The sequence below is a fragment of the Pinus tabuliformis genome, chromosome 4_1, assembly GCF_031772625.1.
Source record: "Pinus tabuliformis cultivar Carrire ecotype Pingquan chromosome 4_1, CPIR1, whole genome shotgun sequence".
NCBI classification, from domain to species: Eukaryota; Viridiplantae; Streptophyta; class Pinopsida; order Pinales; family Pinaceae; genus Pinus; species Pinus tabuliformis.
In genome coordinates this window covers 556,210,495-556,231,521 of record NC_142303.1, presented here as the reverse complement: position 1 = coordinate 556,231,521, position 21,027 = coordinate 556,210,495, and positions in this window count along the sequence as shown.

Below are 21,027 nucleotides of genomic sequence, written 5' to 3'. Positions count from 1 at the left end.
TCCATCTTTATAGTTGTGAGTGGTATGCTTCCTGGTTGCCATAATTTTGCTTTCCATTTTTCTTGCTAACCTGAATGCCTTCTCTAATGAATCAGGTTCCCAAAGGCGAACATCATGTTGGATATTATCCTTTAAAGACCCTATGAACACATCAATCCTATGCTCCTCTGGAATATCTTTTACCCTTATGTTCAATTTTTGGAACTCCTCAATGTGCTCCATTACTGAACCCTTTTGTTTGAGACTTATCAATTGGCTAAAAAAAGTGTTGCTTTTTGTATCTTCATAATGTGCTATCAATTCTTCCGTAAAAATTGCCCAAGTGATAAATTGTTTACGAGAGCAAAGCCATTGATACCATACAAACTGATTTGGTTCCAAATATACAGTTGCCATACGTACCTTTTGTGCGTTTTGCACATTATTGAGATCGAAGAATTGCTCCATCTGTAATATCCATGTGGCGGGATCCTTGCCATCAAACTTCCTCATATCGATTTTTGGAATATGGTGATTCTTCGATCCAACATTAGCATCTATGGAATCATGATTAACATTTCTTTTGTTCTCATCATGAGTTTCCTTTACTACCTTTTCACCATTAGTGACCCTTTCTTGTAGCAACTTCTTCAATTCTTCCATGTCTGTCTTCATATCTATCTTCAAATCTGCCATGTCTCTCTTCAAATCTGTCTTCGAATCATCCATCTTAGCTTCCATGCCCTTTATCTTAGATTCCACGCCATTTATCTTAGATTCCACGCCACTTATCTTAGCTTCTGTTAGCTTTTGTGAGCGTGACATTTGTTGCACTTGTTCTTGTAATTTTGATATATCATGTAGCATTTCTTCCTCTTCTTCATGAGTCATGCTAGAGCTTTCAGGTTCCTTACTAGGTGTTTGCATTTTCTTTCCTCGGGGCATCAGTTACCGATAATAATGCTTTACTATGCCCTTTGAATTCCGTTAAACCAAGCTTACACAAAAATTAAAAAAAAAAACTACACACCTTTTTTCACTTTATAGAAGCCTGATATTGAATCTGATGTATCTCTGTAATTTCGGATCATCCAATTCTGAAATTGCTACCTATAGTAGCCTTCTGCGTCCTCTTTCCAATGCCACAAGTCTGAGCCAAATTGGATTCTCCAAGGAAGAGTTATGTGAAATCTCCCACAGTGACCTGTTTTTAGACTGGTTCAGTAGAGCGAACTTGTACGACGTGCCACGAGTCACTGTTTCAACCTTTGAATCTGAAACACACACACAAGAAACTACAGTCCGTCCTCTTTCTGTACCTTCTTACGAAATTTCAATCCGATCCCCAGAGAGAAAGTTATGACGATTTTTCCCAGGTCACCTGTTTTGAATGTAATTCAGGAGTCTGCAAAAAGACCAACTTCCTCAGATCATATCTCCGCAAATATCGTGCAAAAAGCTCTGAAATTCGGACCCAAGGTTCAGCGCGATTTCTTCTCAAATGGGTTTTTTTTGCGACTTCTGAAACATCACAGAAACAAAGTTATAGCGAAAATGCCACGATGACCTGTTTGGAGCAGCAAAACCCTAGAATCCAAAGCTCTGATACCAAATGTTATGAAACCAGCTCAAGAAAAGATAGAAAAGATAGATCAACGCCTTAGAATTCAGCCTCTTCGAGGGGGCAACCTCCTTTACATTACATAAATGAACAATTCTTGGATGATACAAATGACAAAACCTCCTTTCTATATATAGGAGTCTAGGAGTCACAATATAATCCAGCCGACCTAACAATAATAATATAAAGCCACAAAAATAACAATAGAGGGATTCTATGGGGCACAGAAATAACAATATGGGGGTAATAGGGGCACAACAATATAAATAAGGGGTATAACTACAATAGTAATGGGGTAATCACTAGTATTATAGGGACCCAACAGATTCAAATTTAGGGGACAAGGATCTTAGAACCTTTTCAACCACAACAACCTCTTTTACTTCTTCACCCAAGTTTTTCATACAATTAACAATCTCATCTACACAAAGGAAATAGTTAGCCACACTTTCATCATTGTGCATTCTGAGATTTTCATACTGAATTTTGAGGGTTTGAAGTTTTGCTCGTTTTACCTGTTCATCTCCTTCATAGCTCAGAACAATCTTGTCCCATATTTCTTTTGCGGATTTATACTGCATAACCTTGAAAAATTATGATTGAGATAGACATCCTAATAGAGTATTAATAGCCTTTGCATTTGTTTCATATTGCTTCTTACCAGCCGGATCTGTAGGTGTTGTTGATGGAAAAGTGTACCCTGTATCTATGATATCCCAGACTTCTGTACCAAGAGATTGAAGATAGGCAGTGAATCTTACCTTCCAATATACGAAGTTTGTCCCATAAAAAATCGGTGGCCTAATCGATGCTTCTCTCTCGTAGTTGCTCATGATGATAGATCTTCCTTCAAGCGATCAAGCTTCTTCTGAAGGACCTGCTCTGATTCCAATTGTTGGAAATAATACTGAGAGGGGGGGTGAATCAATATTATCAAACTCTTTTCAATATACCTTTCAGATTTATACTTTCATTTATTCTTCAGATGATCATTAATTTGTATGTCAGTACCATATAATAATGAACAAGAACAAGAAGAACGGATAATCACACCAAAGAACACCAGATATAAGGTGGAAACCCATTGTGGGTGAAAACCACCTGCTGCAATATGTCTCTATCTTCTTTCAATTAGAAACTTATTTTTACAATGATTCTGTACTGGTGCAGTCCTTTACCAGTAAGCAGGCTGCAACCTGCAGAGAGCTACAACCCTCTCTCGTTTTCCAGACTCTCCTGGAAGGGAGCTACAACCCCCTTATCTCTTGTACTAGCTGAGCTACTAGTACGTAGGTGCTGACCTACTTCTTTTCTTCCAAGGACCATTTTCAGACTGGATCCATGAACATCAAATAATCATCAAGTACATGTGAATCAACCAATCTCCTTTTACAATCAACTAATGAATCAGCCAATAGCCTCTCAGAATGCAGTAATAGAACAACAATACCAGTAATCTAAACCCAGAACACTGCAGCAATAAACAAAAGGCAGCCAACAAAAATTTCAAGAAAAGTCCGCAACTTCACCAATAGAAACCTGCGAATATTCGCAGTTCTTCTATGTCTAAACTACGCAGCTCCGCACCTGCATTGTCTACCTGACAGCGCACCTCCGCACTTGATCCGTCTGCTGGACTGCGCACCTCTGCACCTGTGCCTTTTGCTGCGCTGCATACCTCTGCACCTTCGCCGTCTGCTGCGCTGCGTACCTCCGCACCTGCGCCTTCTACTGCGCTGCGTACCTCTGCACCTGATCCGTCTTCTAGACTGCGTACATCCGCACCTGCGCCTTCTGCTGCGTTGCATACCTCCATACCTGCGCCTTATACTGCACTGCGGACCTCCGCACTGGACCCGTATCTCGCCTGCGGACCTCCAGATATAAACACTTATCAATCCACAATTGTGCCCCAGTTTGTCAAATACACAGATCTGATCATGCGCCAAAGAGACCTCGACCTATCAGTAGATCCGCTTTACAATTCACAGTTTTCACTTTGATTTAGATCTAGCTTTACAAACTGATCACCCAAAATTTCAGATCTTAAGATATTCAATGTTCACAAGTGTCTAGCCAAATGATCTCCTTTCCTTTTTATAGGCTAGCCCTTACAAAAACCATGGATCAAAACCATAGAAAACCAATACAAGGGACCCAAAACCGGGCTTCAAAATTTTAGATGCTATACCACGGACCAAAACCATAGGATCATACATGTCGGACTAAATACTATGGATCAAACATAAAATTCCCACGTGCGCGCGCTTTTCTGCATTGGAGTGAGTGAATTTGACGTCCGCACCTTTTGTTCGGAGGACCTACGAGTATGTCCGCACTTCTTGTTCGGGGTACCTGCGGGTCCGCAGCTTTTGTTAAGCACACCTGCGGGCATCTCATTTTCTATCATTTTGAGAGCCTGAATAGTGATTTGCCACTTGAGTGAGTTACCATCAAGGACAACACCTGTGCCATAGTGCCAAACCTTATTCATAATGCCAACAGTACCTGCAAGAAAATACCATTGTATCTGATGAACCCGATGTCCTCTTGCACTTTACTGCTCTTCCTTTGCCTTCCTGCTCCAAAAATCCAAGTATGCCACACCTCCCAAGAGTGCTCCATGAAAACTCTAATTATCCAAGATTATGAGGGAGAGAGAATAATGAGAGAGCTCCAAAAATGAAATGACAAAAGGTTACCAAATGATCCTCAGAAGCCTTTTTATGAATGAGACCTCTATTTTCTTAATTTTCCATTATTTTCCTTTATTTTTCTCCTCACATGCAACTTGTGACCTTTCACCTCCCTTTTCTCCTAATTTCCATTATTTTCATAAATAAATGTGCCAAAAATGCCATTTTTCCTTTCTAAAGCCTTAGACATTTCCATTGCCAATTTCCTTAGCCATTAAATAATCACAAGTGATCCCCATCACTAGGATTTTTCCCAACATTCAGCTTGGAATAAGTGTCCCATCAACCGTGGTTACTATTTTTCCTTTATTAACTTTTATTACATGGAATTTTCACCAAGGTTGTTACAGAACCCTCCCCTTTGGGGGAACACTAATTTATATGAGATCTTAATGTAAATGTGGTTGAGGTTGTATAAATTGAAAGTGTTAGAATTGATTTTTTTTATGAGTTTTTATGTTAAATTCTTATACACATAAAGCATGAATTTAAACTCTTAAATAATAGAAAATAACAGACAATTACACCATAAAAATAACCACAACATAACAAATGATGAAGGAGTTCACCCTTCCTGGGCTATGTCTCCTTGTCCAACTTCCAATGGCTTGTCCCTATATCATTATGCTAAAAAATTGTGGTTACATCAGTTTAAAGTTCTCCAATGGCTTCAAAACCTATTCCATTAGCTTTAGAACTGTAAAAAATGCATGTCTAGCCTCTTTATGCTCCCCAAAAGAAAAAAAACTGAGAAAGTTATGAGCTTTTCTCTCTTTTACCCAATTCTGCAGTTAATCTCCCTACAATTCGGCCCAAACCCAGCATGGGCTTCCCGAACATGAAACTTCTCCTCCAAACCTGGCTTAATTCCCGCTCGACGGGTGAAATTGTAGGACCGTTAGTTTGGTCAATAAGCCCCCAAAATCTACGCGCTCCTGGTCACGTTGGCCTTCATAAGGCCAGGGGTTGACCCCCCACCACTGGCAGTTAAGTCCATGAATTTGAGCAAGCTCACATGAGCGATTAGGGTTCGACAATTTCGTAGGTGAGCGGTTAGCTGACGGTTTGGTGGATGGTTTGGACTAACATTCACATAGGGCGGAGTATTACAGGCCAGTGGTTAGGTTTGAAGTTCGGTGGTTTCGGTGTGTGGGCTACATTAAATTTTAATTGGGGTCATGGTTAACCCCTAAGCATGGTCCATGGACTGGGTTTGGGGGTTAACCACGGTCCCCACCCCCCAAATCAAACCCACAACCCATTAAATATAATAACTTATGGTGGTCACAAGAGGAGGTTACATTAAATTTTAATTGGGGTCATGGTTAACCCCTAACCATGGTCCATGGATTGGGTTTGGGGGTTAACCACGGTCCCCACCCCCCAACTCAAACCCACTACCCATTAAATATAATAACTTCTTCAACAATAAACAAGCGACATATGTGGTTTGTTGGTAAAAATTGTGGTTTTTATGGTTGAGTTTAGCAGTTCGATTCCCATGGATTTAATTCGGACTTACCCAAAAAATTTAAGTGGCCTTTGGTTGGTCTATGTCACCACACACCATACCCAATGAAAATTCGTCAATGTAGCACCATAAGATTTTGACAAGTGGCGAGATGTGATTGGTCCAATGAAGCCCAGTCAACCTTGCATAGTTAGCATGCCCAATTAGATATACAGATTACTGACTGGGCAACCTGCACATTTTTTGCCAAAATTTGCGTGTTTGGGAAATCAACCAGAACTCATATCCGGGAGAATACGACGTCCATTTTCCATGAAATGAGTTGCTCTAGATTTATGAATACGAGATATATGTGGTTGTTTAGGTTTCACTTCCATCCAACAACTTTCATTTTTGAGCATATTTTTTAGTATCAGATCACTCCTCCCCACTGGAGGCTTTTGGACCCCAAAAGATCACTTTCAGCTGTCAAGTAGATGAGGGTATAGTTCCATCACCTTTCCAATCTCAATCCATTTGGATTTACTTGGATTTGTTCCTTTGAGCCCCACACGAAGGTACTCCACATTCCCTCGTTTTGAAGTCCTTGTTCTTCTGTCAAGAATGGTGTCTTGTTGTAGTTCTTCAAGGTATTCAGGAGAAAAATCCTCAATGGAAGGAATTTGAACATTCTCTCCTTGATCTTCAAGCAAAGGAGGCTCATACAACCTTAAATTCTCAACATTAACAACAACATAAATTTGTATATATGAAGGAAAATCCAACCTGAAGGCATTATCACCAATCTTTTCTAGAATTTTGAATGGACCATGTTGAATTGGTTTCAATTTTTTACCTTCTCCTTGAAGCCTTTCTTTGATAATGTGAAGCCAAACATCATCACCAACTTAGAAATTGTGATCTACCTGATGCTTGTCGTGCCTTGTCTTGTACTTGACTTGGCTCTTTTCCAACTGTTCCTGGACTCTTTGACGTACCAATTGGATTTGTTCAATGAACTTTTTTGCTTTATCTATGTCACTATGATCATCAATAGAAACATCCTTTCCAAAAATGATATCCAAAGGAGACTTAGGCAAGTATCCCAAACATTATTCAAATGGTGATGTTTGAGTTGAATAGTTCTTGGTCCAGTTTTAAGCATTCTGAATGTAGTGCAAATGTTCATCCCACAACTTAGGATGCCTTTTGTAATACCCGCAAAGAAGATGTATCACGGTCATGTTCACCACCTCTATTTGACCATTTGTTTGTGGATGAAATGTTGCACTCTTTTTCAATTTGGTGTCCATGAATCCCCACAAGCTTGACTAAAAGTTCCCAACAAAGCGAGAATATCGATCACTAACAATGGATGTGGGAAATCCAAAATGCACCCACACAATCTGAAAGAATAACTAAGCAATTTGTTCAACTGTAATTTTCTTTTTACATGGCATCAAAATACACATTTTTCTGAACCTATCCACAACTACATAAAGATAATCATGATTCCTTTTTTACATAGTAAGACCTCCAACAAAATCCATAGAAACACTCTCCCATGGATGAGAAGGCACTGGAAGTGGTGTTTATAATCCTAAATTTATATTGCTACGCTTACTGACAGTACATAATGAACATCCTCTAATAAAATGTGACACACTTTCAAGCATACGAGTCCAATAACAATACCTCTGTAGATGTGCCACTGTGTTACTTACACCGAAATTACCAACAATAAGAGAAGCATGAGCCTCTCTTATGATGTTGACTCTTTCTCCCTGTGGAATACAAAGCTTACCAATATGGTACAACAAGTTATCATGCATATGATAATCCAATTCCTCTACTTGGTTCCATTGACTCAAAGTTGCATATACATCTTGAAAATCACTATCTAAAGCATATTGTTCAACATAGCTCTCACGCAAAACAAAATTATGCTTAAGAATAGTAGCAGTACTAACAATATGCATAGAAAGAATATCAACAACTTTATTGTAGATACCTTTCTTATACCTTATCACCAAGTGGAATTGTTGAAGAAAACCCATCCAACGAAAGTGCCTTGATTGCTGCAACTTTGTTTGTGATTGCAAGTATTGCAATGGTTGATGATCAATGTGAATGATTGTTTCCTTACCCATCAAGTAGTGTTTCCACTTTTTCACACTTTGCACCAATGCATACAATTCCTTGTCATATGTAGGATAATTAATCACGACACCATTAAAAGTTTATGAATGAAAACAGATGGGCTTACCATGTTGCATGAGGACTGCACCCATGGCATAGTCACTAGCATCAGTCTGAATCTCAAATGTTTTTCTCAAGTTTGGAAGTGCAAGTATTGGAGCTAAACTGATCTTTTCCTTCAATGCATCAAATGCATTTTGTTGTTTGCCTCCCCACTGGAAAACCTTTTTCACACTTGTCAATGCATGCAAAGGAGTTTCGATAGAAGTAAAGTTAGCAATAAATTTCCTCCAATATTGGGCTGCTCCCAAAAAAATTCTTATCTCAGTAACTGTTTTGGGCTTTGGGCAATTCAAAATGACATCAACCTTGGAGGGATCTATTTTCAATCCGCCTCCTCCAACAATATGACCCAAATACATTAAAGAAGTTTTTCCAAACTCACACTTTGACATATTTAAAAAAAATTGTTCTTTCTTCAAGACATAAAGTACCTTTTTGACATGCATGACATGTTCTTCACGAGATCTACTGAAAATCAAGATGTCATCTAAGTATACTATCACAAACTCATCTAGAAATGGCCTCAATACATCATTCATCACATGCATGAAGGTAGCAGGAGCATTGCAAAGACCAAAAGGCATAACTATCCATTCAAACAAACCTTGCTTTGTTTTTAATGTTGTCTTCCATATGTCACCTTCAACAATTCTAATGTGATGATAGCCACTTCTTAAGCCCAGCTTTGTAAAATATTTTTCATCTTTCAATTGATCAAGTAAATAATCTATTCTAGGAAGTGGGTAATGGTTCTTTACTGTAATCTTGTTCAATGCATGGAAGTCCACACACATGTGCCATGTTCCATCCTTCTTTGGCACCAAAACAATAGGTGACCCACATGGAGAAGAACTTGGTATGATGATCCCTTTGTCTAACAACCCTTGAATTTGCTTTTTAATTTCTGCACTTTCCATCACTCACATCCTATACATGCCAATGTTAGGAAGAGGACAATATTGTTGCAATTGTCTTTCATGTTGGATTCCCCTCTTGGGAGGCAATCCTTTTGGCTCCTTAAACATCTCATCATATTCTTTAGCAACCTCAACCAAATAATATTTCAATCTTGAGTGACAACCTTGAAAATCTTCATTATCAACACCATTCTTGGGTTTGATCATTAGAAGCACAAAATTCTTGCTAGAGTTTACTAGTCTCTTCATTTGCCCTGCATTAACAAGTGGAAGATTTGGTTTCTTGCGGTGAACTCTAAAAATATACTCTACACCATCTTTGAACAAATGGTATTTGTTTTCATGGTGATGGAATATATATTTTCAATAATAAAGATATGGGATACCCAAAACTATACCACATGTTGTAACTTGTATCTCTTTTGTTTTATTCAAAAAATCACTTGAAAAATATTTTGAAAAAAGATAAGGCAAGAGGGAGATGTAATAAATTGTATATCAGAATCAGAAACACAAAAGAAACAAAGTAATATATTGCAATCGCACAGATGCAGCGGGCAATTATAAAGTTACCACGGGAATCACCGATCGCTGATTGTGATAAAGGCATATATTGAAAACTGTGAAAAGACTTTGGAAAAGGCGGAAAAAGGTATCGTTACGCATTTTATATGTATTTCTATTATAAAATATTATAAGCGTTGAACAGGCTGGATCCGAAACTTATATATATTACGTTTTAAAGTTTCGGTGGGTCCGTGATCATCACATAATGTTTTATATATGTGTATGTGGTATGTCGATTCCGATTGCGACAGGATGGACCTGATAGTTTATATATGATGTGTTTTATAAGTGCGGCGGTTCTGAAATATCGCAAGGTTTGAGTTCAAGAACTAGTTGAAAGCGCCGATTGCGATTGCGATGACGGACCCAAAAAAATCTACATTGCTTTTTATAATTCTTGGGGGTCCGCTATATCATAAGCCCTTCATATATTTTGTTTATGCAGCTTTATATGTATTTTTATTATAAAGGATTATAATAGAAATGATGGACCCAAAGCATATACATATTATGATTTATAAGCCCGGCGGGTCCGCAAGGCATACGAAAACGCAGTTTTCAAGTTATAAGGCAGGTTTTCGGGCAGAGCAAAAACGGTAAATGGTTTATTTGGAGCTCACTCGATCCCACTCAGCATTCAACATGTAGCAGTTGGGTGGAGAGAGGAAATCACCCATTTCGGGTGGGTATTCTCTGGGCTTATGTCCCACCCGAAACCTTTATAGACCATCTGATATGAAAAGCGCAGATCTACGGTGGGGATGAATCGACAGGAAAGTATACCTCGAAAATTGTGCGGAGCTCGTATTGAAAGCGGAAAAAGCATGTTCTATAATATATTTTCATTATAAAAGGTTTACAATAGAAAAGTGCAGGTATAAAGGATTTACGCATAAGTCCAACACTTCCATAGTTATGCAACCTAAGGGTACATAGGTTAAGTTTTACAGTGATTATTGGGCCGATTGCGATTTGCGATGGAAGTCAACGGAGCGCTGAACGGGTGGATTTGACAGGTTTATAAAGCAGAATTAACTCTTTTGAGTTCCGTATTAATCAGAGGTTCGTGTTAATTTCACTGTGTAAAGTGGAAAATTAGGGTTAGAGCCGAAGCTGAAGAGGAAGACAATCCGGTATGTTTCTTTGCATTTTGGCCAATCAGAATGCCCATGTAAGCCCAGGATTATACAAACTAAACGCGTTTCATTATGGCTAAAACGAATTAAGCATCATTAGGGCATTTACAGAGGAATTCGATAGCAGATCAACAGAGCAAGCCAACAGTTATCATCCCCTTTTGAATCCGGTTATGTTCTTGTTATTTCATGTTCTTTGAGCTGTCTTTTACCCTTTGTAAAATTCTGTAATATTTTTTACTTCATATAGCTAGAAAAGCAGTTAGATAATTTGGCCAATTTCAGAAATCAACAACTGTTCCACAATGTATAAAAAGAGGAAAATTTACTAAGAAAGGGTTGGAATTTTGGAGAACCCGGAGACTAGGCCATTGTATTCCTGATATCATCATTGATTAATGAAAGAATTAGAAGTTTCCATGAGTTGTTGCATATAATTTTGTAAGCTTCTTTGTCATGTGTCATGCTATGTTTTCTTCTTTTCAAGTATAGTAATGAAGCTGCAGGTCTTTATTTGCTTATGTAGATAAAGTTAAAATTCCTTAAAAGAGCGTTCCTATACTTGAAGTCCTCACTTCCTTTCTAAGTTATAGATAATAGTTTCTGTGAAAGACTAACATATTGTCTATGATTCAGTTCTTATTATCATAGTTCCTCTAAGTTACAGATAGTAGTTTTTGTGAAACATCAACATATTATCTTTAACTTCTCCTTCAAACTTTCTTCATTCACCATTTGTATCTAGCAACAAATGGCATTCTGAGATGTTCTGGTCATACATGTATTAAGAGTTAAAGACCAAGTTTTCCAGGTCCTTCATTTGAGAACACAACAAAAAATAAGTGATAGTAAATAATATTTATTAATGTCTTAAGCACAATTTCCCCACAGCCAAGAAATTATTTTCTTAAGGAACAACATTAATTGGTGCCATTGCCAGGGAGAGAAGACAAGAAGATTTTTCCCTGGGTTTCAATATTTTCCTCTGGTTGTTTAGTGAGGAGGAAATATTTGGCTGATTTGAATTAAAGCAATAACTCTAGCTTCAAGAAGGCCCCATACACGATCATACGCTTCACAAAAGAAGGTTCAAGCTCTTTCAGATCCTGAAAGGCTGGTTTCAAAGGGGGTTAGGAAGTCTAGGATCTCAACTAGACCAATTCCTACATTGTCTGCATTAAGCAGCAACTTATCTGAACATTCATCTGATAGAGAGTCATCTTTTTCATCATCTTCATTTTAGGAACCTAGCTGTCAAGACCAATCTTTTGAGTCTGTTACTTTTCATTTACCTGTTGTAATTATTCAACCTCAACCAATAACCACATTACCTCCTTTGCACATTCCATTTACCTCTCAATCAAGTTCCACATCTGTTGGTAATCAAAGTTCAGTAAACATGGCAGTGCCTGCATTCTTAGTGAATAGGTATGCACCTCTTCAACTACCACAACCTTTTAATCAAATGCCACAAGATTACCTTAAAACTATTCGACGTTTTTCAGGAGAAGATGAACAAATAGAAGAGAATCATGTAGTAGTATTTTGTAATTTTGCAGAAAGCCTAAAGGTTGAACATTTAGATGTTGTTCTAAGACTTTTTTTTCAGTCCCTGGATGGAGAAGCAAGGAAATGGTTCAAAGGACTTCCCAATAATACCATTCCTTCTTGGGAAGAGATGGAACGTGTGTTTATTCAGAGATGGGGAGAAAAAAGAGACCATGGATATTCATTAACAGAGTTTAATGCCATAAAGAAGAAGTCTGATGAAACTGTGGCCGAATTTGTCAGAAGATTTAACAAATTGTACAATAGTCTCTTAGCAGAGATTAAGCCTCCTCCCGCTGGTGCAAAAATAACTTTTGCAAGGGCTTTTGAATCAAATTTTGGATTCACATTAAGGGAAATAAGAGCTCCAACCCTTGATCAAATCCAAACAGATGCTTTAGAGATAGAAGCAAATCTATTGGTTGCAGGAAAAGCACTAGAAACACAGCCTACCCAAGACAAGGGAAAGGCAAAGATAGAATCCTCTCAAAGTCATTCATTGGAGGATATGTGTAATGCAATTAAAACTTTGTCAGATAAGTTAAATAGGTTAGAGTTAGAAAATAAGAACTCTCAGAGACAAACATAGTATAATAAGAACTTTAATCCCCAATTCAGAAGACAACCTTTGCAAATCTTGCAAAAGGAAAGAAAAGATCAAGATCAAATTCAAGCCCCATTATATATAGAAGCAGATCCTGGTGAAAAACAACCTGACGATCAAATTTCTACATTATATGCAGTTGATGAAGATGAACTCGAAATTGAAGGAGAAGAGTATGTGTATGATGAAGCAGATGCTATTCATGATGAAAATGAAATTGATGAATACTGGAAACAATTCTCTGATTTTATGCAAGCTAAACTACATAAGAAATATGACCTGAGATCTAGGAAAAGATCAAGAAATCAAGAAAATGAAAGTGAGCAGCAAGTTTCAACTTCCTCTCCAAAGGCGACTCCACAAGAATCTCAGCCTACAAAACAAGTAAATAAAGGAAAGTAGCATCAAAATGCAAATGGCAAGACATAGATACTTCGAGGTGAGCCTTCTCAAGATCAAACTGGAAAAATTCCTTTGGAGAAACTTATTTCAATTCCTCAAATAATTTCAGTCATGAAGAAAGGTGAAGATGAGAATGAAAAGATTGCTAAACAGGGTCACTTGTTTAGTCTTACCAAGGAGTTGGAAAAGGTAAGAATACAAGTTCCCCTTACAGAATTGGCAAAAACACCTACTTATCAAAAGGAGATTGCTAAGTTTATTAATTTAAAAGAAAATGGGAGTGACACTGTAAATCTACAGGAAGATAAACCAGTAGTGGTTTTTGGTCCACATGTAGAGGAAATAGATTCTTCAATACCTCCTTTTTGTATTTCTTTATTGGTTCATGATTTCCTCCTACATAATTGTATGTTTGATTCGGGAGCTTCACATAATCTTATGCCTGTGTCAGTGATGAAGCAACTAAATCTACAAGTGACCAAACCTTACAGGGATTTGCATTCTTTTGATTCAAACATGATCAAGTGTCTGGGGGTTATTAAGGATCTGGCAGTGTCACTAGCCCAAATTCCAGCTAGAAGCTTGGTCATGGATGTTGTAATAGCAGATATTCCTGCTAGATTTGGAATGCTTCTATCTAGGTCCCGAGGGGCTAAATTGGGAGGTGTTTTGAAACTAGATTTTACATATCGATTTTTGGTGGGAAGGAGAGGAGATTGTACAGAGAAACTAGGTTTGTAAAGACAATTACAAAAAATGGAGCAAGCAATTCACCTGTATATAGTCAGGAGAAGGATGAATTTGCTTGTTTCACACTGCATGATAATGCAGAATTGGCTGAAGATAATTAGAAGCAGCTTTCTTCAGCCAATGTAATTACAAAGTTGCAAACGGAAGAAGTGTGTAAATGTTTCTTTGATGGAGCTTATTCCAAGGAAGGAATAGGTGATGGTTTTCTTCTAATTGCACCTGGAGGTAATATGTTCCCTTTTTCTTTCAAATTAGAGTTTGATGCAACTAACAATGTGGCAGAATATGAGTCCTTGATTATTGCTCTACAAACAGCCAAATAGATGGGAGTCAAGTCAATTTCTGCTTTTGGAGATTCAAAGCTAATTATTAAGCAGATAAAATATCACTACCAAACAAAGTATCCTATGCTCTGGGCATACAGAAATGAGTTATGGGATTTGATTGAAAACTTCTTTGAAGCTTTTAACATTCAATTCATTCCAAGAGATGAGAATAGATTGGCAGATTCATTGGTTGTGGCTGCTAGCACTTTCAAGCCTCCTATTAATCCAAGACTAAGATATGAGGTAGAAATGAGACACAGACCTTCTGTTCTTGATAATGTTAAGAACTGGCAAGTTTTTGAAGATGACCAGTAGATTAAGGAGTTTTTGACTATGGTTGAAGAGTTCCAGGGCACAAAAATTGATCAGGATGAAGAAGAGACAACAGAAATTGCAGGAGCCAGTGGTTTAAAAGATTCAATAGCAAATCAGAAGATCTTTCAATTGAAAGATAATATTCTGCCAAAGGGACTTGTTCCTCTTGAAAGGCTTTTTAATTCCAATGATGTGGCTGTGGACTCAGGGAAAATCTCACAGGATGAACATATTCAGGATCACAACATTGGAACTCAGGAGAATCCCAGGTTAGTCAAATTATATGCTGGAGTTTCACCTAATTTTCAAGAAAGATATATTAAACTTTTCAAGAATTATGTTGATGTATTTGCATGGTCCTATGAAGATCTCAAAACCTATGATGTAAATATTATTCAGCATAAGATTCCTTTGAAGGAGGGGGTTAAACCCAACAAATAGAAGCTTAGACAGATAAACCCTCTGCTTCTACCATCAATTGAAAAGGAGTTCAAGAAGTTGCTTGATGCCAAAATCATAGTCCCACTCAGGTATTCTGATTGGGTGGCTGATCTAGTACATGTGAGAAAGAAAAATGGAGAAATAAGGTTGTGTGTGGACTTCAGAAATCTCAACAGGGCTTCTTTAAAAGATAACTATCCATTGCCTAAGATGGATCATGTGCTGCAAAAGGTAACGGGATCTTTTAGAATGTCAATGTTAGATGGATTTTCTAGTTATAACCAGGTGGCTGTGGATAAGGAGGATCAGAAGAAAAAAACATTCACAACCCCCTGGGGAACATTTATGTATGCCAGAATGCCTTTCAAATTGATGAAAGTAGGTGCTACATTTCAAAGGGCTATGGACATTGCTTTTATTGGAGATAAGTTTGTAGTAATATATTTGGATGATATTACTATTTTCTCAAAGTCCGACGAAGAACATATGGATCATTTAAAGAGGACTTTTGATAAATGTAGAAGATTTGGACTTTCCTTAAATCCCAAGAAATCCATTTTTGCTCTGGAAGAAGGAAAACTATTGGGACACATTGTTTCCAGAGAAGGAGTGAAGATAGATCTAGCCAGAGTACAAGTTGTGCAGAAAATACCATCGCCCAGGAGTAAAAAGGATATTCAAAATTTTCTGGGAAAGATAAACTTCCTGAGAAGATTTGTATCCAACTATGTAGAAATTTTAAAAGAAATTACTAATATGCTAAAAAAAGAGAATGAAGTGAGTTGGACCAAAGAAGCTAGAGAACCATTTTCCAGGATTAAAGAGGCATTACAGGAAACTCTAGTCTTAATCAGTCCTGATTACCAAAGCCTTTCCAATTTTTTTCATTTGCATCATCAAGTTCAATAGTTGTTGTCTTATTGCAGAAGAATGATGAAGAGAGAGAGCAGCCAGTTGCATTCTTCAGTAAGATTCTTAGGGATTCTGAGTTGAAATATAATATTCTTGAGAAACAGGTGTATGCTTTGGTAAAAGCCCTGAAAGCTTTTAGAACTTATGTGTTGCAGTCCCAAATCATTGCTTATGTACCAAATGCTGCAGTGAAAGATGTATTACTACAGGGAGATGTAGAAGGCAGAAGAGGAAAGTGGATTGCCAAGATCCAAGAATATGATTTGGACATAAAACCCACAAAGTTGGTGAAAGGACAAGGATTGGCAAAAATGTTGACAGAATCAAACTTTCAGGAATTGGGAATTAATTTTTTGGCACATGTGGCTGAAAAAGCAGTTGAAGAAAGTGAAGGAGAGCAAGTCCCGGGTATGAAGATCAAGTATAAATTTTTGTGTTCAGAATGGTATAAGCATATAATTCATTATTTGTGCTTTCTTTCTTGTCCCCAATCCTTAGATAGAACAAAGTATAGGGCACTAAAGATCAAGGCATAGCCATATGTGATTGTGGAAGGAAGATTGTACTGGAAGGATCCTGCTGGAATTTTATTGCTATGCTTAACAGAAGATGAATTTACATAAACAATCAAAGATTATAATGAGGGGTTTTGTGGAGGACATTACAATTGGAAAGTAACTGCACATAAGATCCTTCATGCAGGATTTTGTTGGCCTACTTTATTTGGTGATACATATAAGTTTGTTAGAAGTCGTCAGAAGTGCCAACCTTTTGTTAAGAAAAATAGGTTAGCCCCTTTACCTTTGATTCTAGTTTTCATAGAGGAGCCATTTAGACAATGGGGATTGGACTTTGTTGGAGAAATCAATCCAGCTTCAAGCAGATAACACAGGTGGGTTCTCACAACAACTGATTACTTCACCAAATGGGTAGAGGCAATTCCTACTAAGAGAGAAAATCATCAGATAGTAATGAAGTTCCTAGAAGAAAATATTTTCAGCAAATTTGGATGCCCTGTTAAAATTATAATAGACAATGCTCAAGTCTTCAACTCATGTAAGTCCATTGCTTTTTGTCACAAGTATAATGTTATTTTGTCCCATTCAAAAGCTTACCATCCTCAGGGAAATGGATTAGCTGAATCTACTAACAAAACTTTGATGAAGATCCTTAAGAAGACCATTGTAGAAAATCAAAGAGATTGGGATTCTAAGTTAAATTTTTCTCTGTGGGCTGCTAGAATAACTACAAGAAGATCTACAGGGAAATCACATTTTGAATTAGTATATCGAACTCAGGCTCTGTTTCCAAGTCAACTTGTAAAGCCAGTGATTGCAATGATTCAAGAGGCGAAAGAAGAATGAAATGCTTTGATAAGAAGAATGAACAAAGTGGCGGAGCTAAGTGAGAACAGGGACAAGGTAAGAGACAACTTGATTATGTATCAATCCAAGATGAAAAGTATTTTTGACAGGAAAGCCAAGGAAATTGATTTCAAAGTTGCAGATTTAGTATTGAGTGGGATACCAAAAGAGAAGATAAGGGTAAACATGGGAAGTTTGATCCTCTCTGGTATGTTCCTTTTAGAATTTCTGAAGTGAGATCCAATAATACCTTCATCCTTGAGAATCTTGATGGTGAAACTCTATAGCTGCCTGTTAATGGGCAATACTTAAAACAATATTTCCAATTCTAAAGAATAAGCAACATTTCATTGTGAATACCGGAGTGAAATCATTATACAAATGCCATAGTATTTCAGTTATGCAAAGCAATATATGACTCCATGCCCAAAGTGAAGGCACTAATATGAGGTTCTTAGTGCTTCTGTGGCAAAAGCACTATCCCCAGTTAGAGCCAGATGTTGTAACTTGTATCTTTTTTGTTTTATTCAAAAAATCACTTGAAAAATATTTTGAAAAAAGACAAGGCAAGAGGGAGATGTAATAAATTGTATATCGGATTCAAAAACACAAAAGAAACAAAGTAATATATCGCAATCGCAAAGATGCAGCGGGCAGTTATAAAGTTACCACATGAATCACCGATTGCCGATTGCGATAAAGGCATATCTTGAAAATTGTGCAAAGACTTTGGAATAGGTGGACAAAGGTATCGTTACACATTTTATATGTATTTCTATTATAAAAGATTATAAGCGTTGAACAGGCCGAACCCGAAACTTATATATATTACGTTTTAAAGTTTTGGCGGGTCCGTGATCATCGCATAATGTTTTATATATGTGTATGTGGTATGCCGATTCCGATTGCGACATGCCAGACCCGATATTTTATATATATGATGTGTTTTATAAGTCCGGTGGGTCCACAATATCGCAAGGTTTGAGTTCAAGCACCAGTTGAAAGCACCGATTGTGATTGTGATGACGGACCCAAAAAACTCTATATTGCTTTTTATAATTCTTGCGGGTCCGCTATATCATAAGCCCTTCATATGTTTTGTTTATGCAACTTTATATGTATTTTTATTATAAAGGATTATAATAGAAAGGCCGGACCCGAAGCGCATACATATTATGATTTATAAGCCCGGCAGGTCCGCAAGGCATTCGAAAAAGAAGATTTCAAGTTATAAGACAGGTTTTTGGGCGGAGCAAAAACGGTAAATGGTTTATTTGGAGCTCACCCGATCCCACTCAGCATTCAACACGTAGCAGTCAGGTGGAGAGAGGAAACCACCCATTTCGGGCAATTATTCTCCGGGTTTATGTCCCACCCAAAACCTTTATAGATTGTCTGATATGAAAAGCACAAATCTACGGTGGGGATGAATTGGCGGGAATGTATACCTCGAAAATTGTGCAGAGCTCGTATTGAAAGCAGAAAAAGCATGTTTTATAATATATTTTCATTATAAAAGGTTTACAATAGAAAAGCGCAGGTATAAAGGATTTACACATAAGTCCAACACTTCCATAATTATGCGACCTAAGGGTGCATAAGTTAACTTTTACAGTGATTATCGAGCCGATTGCGATTTGTGATGGAAGTTAACAGAGCGCTGAACGGGTGGATTTGACAAGTTTATAAAGCATAATTAACTCTTTTGAGTTCCATATTAATTAGAGGTTCGCGTTAATTTCATTGTGTAAAGTGGAAAATCAGGGTTAGAGCCGAAGCTGAAGAGGAAGACAATCCGGTATGTTTCTTTGCATTTTGGCCAATCAGAATGCCCATGTAAGCCCAGGATTATACAAACTAAACACGTTTCATTATGGCTAAAATGAATTAAGCATCATTAGGGCATTTACAGAGGAATTCGACAACAGATCAACAGAGCAAGCCAACAGTTATCATCCCCTTCTGAATCCAGTTATGTTCTTGTTATTTCATGTTCTTTGAGGTGTCTTTTACCCTCTGTAAAATTCTGTAATAGTTTTTACTTCATATAGTTAGAAAAGCAGTTAGATAATTTGGGCAGTTTAAGAAATCAACAACTGTTCCACAATGTATAAAAAGAGGAAAATTTATTAAGAAAGGGTTGGAATTTTGGAGAACCCGGAGACTAGGCCACTGTATTCCTGATATCATCATTGATTAATGAAAGAATCAGAAGTTTCCATGAGTTGTTGCATATAATTTTGTAAGCTTCTCTGTCATGTGTCATGCTATGTTTTCTTCTTTTCAAGTATAGTAATGAAGCTGCAGGTCTTTATTTTCTTATGCAGATAAAGTTAATATTCCTTAAAAGAGCACTCCTATACTTAAAGTCCTCACTTCCTTTCTAAGTTATAGATAATAGTTTCTATGGAAGACTAGCATATTGTCTATGATTCAGTTCTTATTATCATAGTTCCTCTAAGTTATAGATAGTAGTTTTTGTGAAAGATCAACATATTATCCTTAACTTCTCCTTCAAACTTTCTTCATTCACCATTTATATCTAGCAACAAATGGAATTCTGAGATGTTCTGGTCATACATGTATTAAGAGTTAAAGACCAAGTTTTCCAGGTCCTTCATTTGAGAACACAACAACAATAAGTGACAGTAAATAATATATATTAATGTCTTAAGCACAATTTCCCCACAACCAGGAAATTGGTTTCTTAAGGAACAACACCACATATGTCTAATGGCACTACATCAAGCTCTACCTCATCTACGAAGTTTGCAGTAATGGCGAATTTCAGTTCACATTTTCTAGTTACTTGCAACTGTGCATTGTCACACATCCAACCTAATGGATAGGGCTTATGATGTGGAATGGTTTCCAAATTCAAACTTTTGACAATGTTTTCAGAGATGAGATTGGCTTGACAGCCACTATAAAAAGGAGTATCAATCTTGTTATGTTTTGAGATTACCCTGATATGGAAAATTTCTATCCTCTTCTTTTCATTTGGAGTTTTATTGTGATCATTTTAAGTACTAGTGCTAACAATGGAGTCCTTACCTCTTATCCGCATGGTTGTGATCTTGGTTTCATCACTCGAATTGGATCCCAAACACTCTTGAGTGGTTGCAACTGTCTTTTGTTTTCCTTTGTTGTTAAACTTATTTGGTTTCATTTCAAGATGAAGCTTCCAACAATGAGCTTCATCATGACCCTCCTTGGAACAATGTTTGCATGTTAATTTTTATCCTTCCTTTTTAACAGATGCATTCTTGTTTCCTTTCCCTTTGAATTTACTCTTTCCCTTATCTCCACTTTGAAATGGATTTTTGCTACCCTCTTGTGCACTATTTTCCCCTCTTGCTTCAAGATGTGTTTCCTGAACACAAACCTCATCTAAACTTGTAGGATTAAACATAAGGATAGTATGCCTCATGTTGTAACATGCATTTTTATTGTTTATAATATTCATTTTTCATTCAAGAATCACTTGAAAATACTTCAAAAAGAAGAGATAAAAGCAAGATGAAGAAATGATAATGGCATAGCGGAATCACTAAAATAATTGTAAGAGAATCGGCCCCAGAGTAGCGAAGGTTGCTATACAAATCACTATATAAATGGTTATATGGAGCTAGACTTGATATATATATATATATATATATATATGCATATTGAAACAAGAAAGAAACATAGTAATATATTGGATTCACAAAAGAAACAAGTGTTAAAGGTTTAAAGTC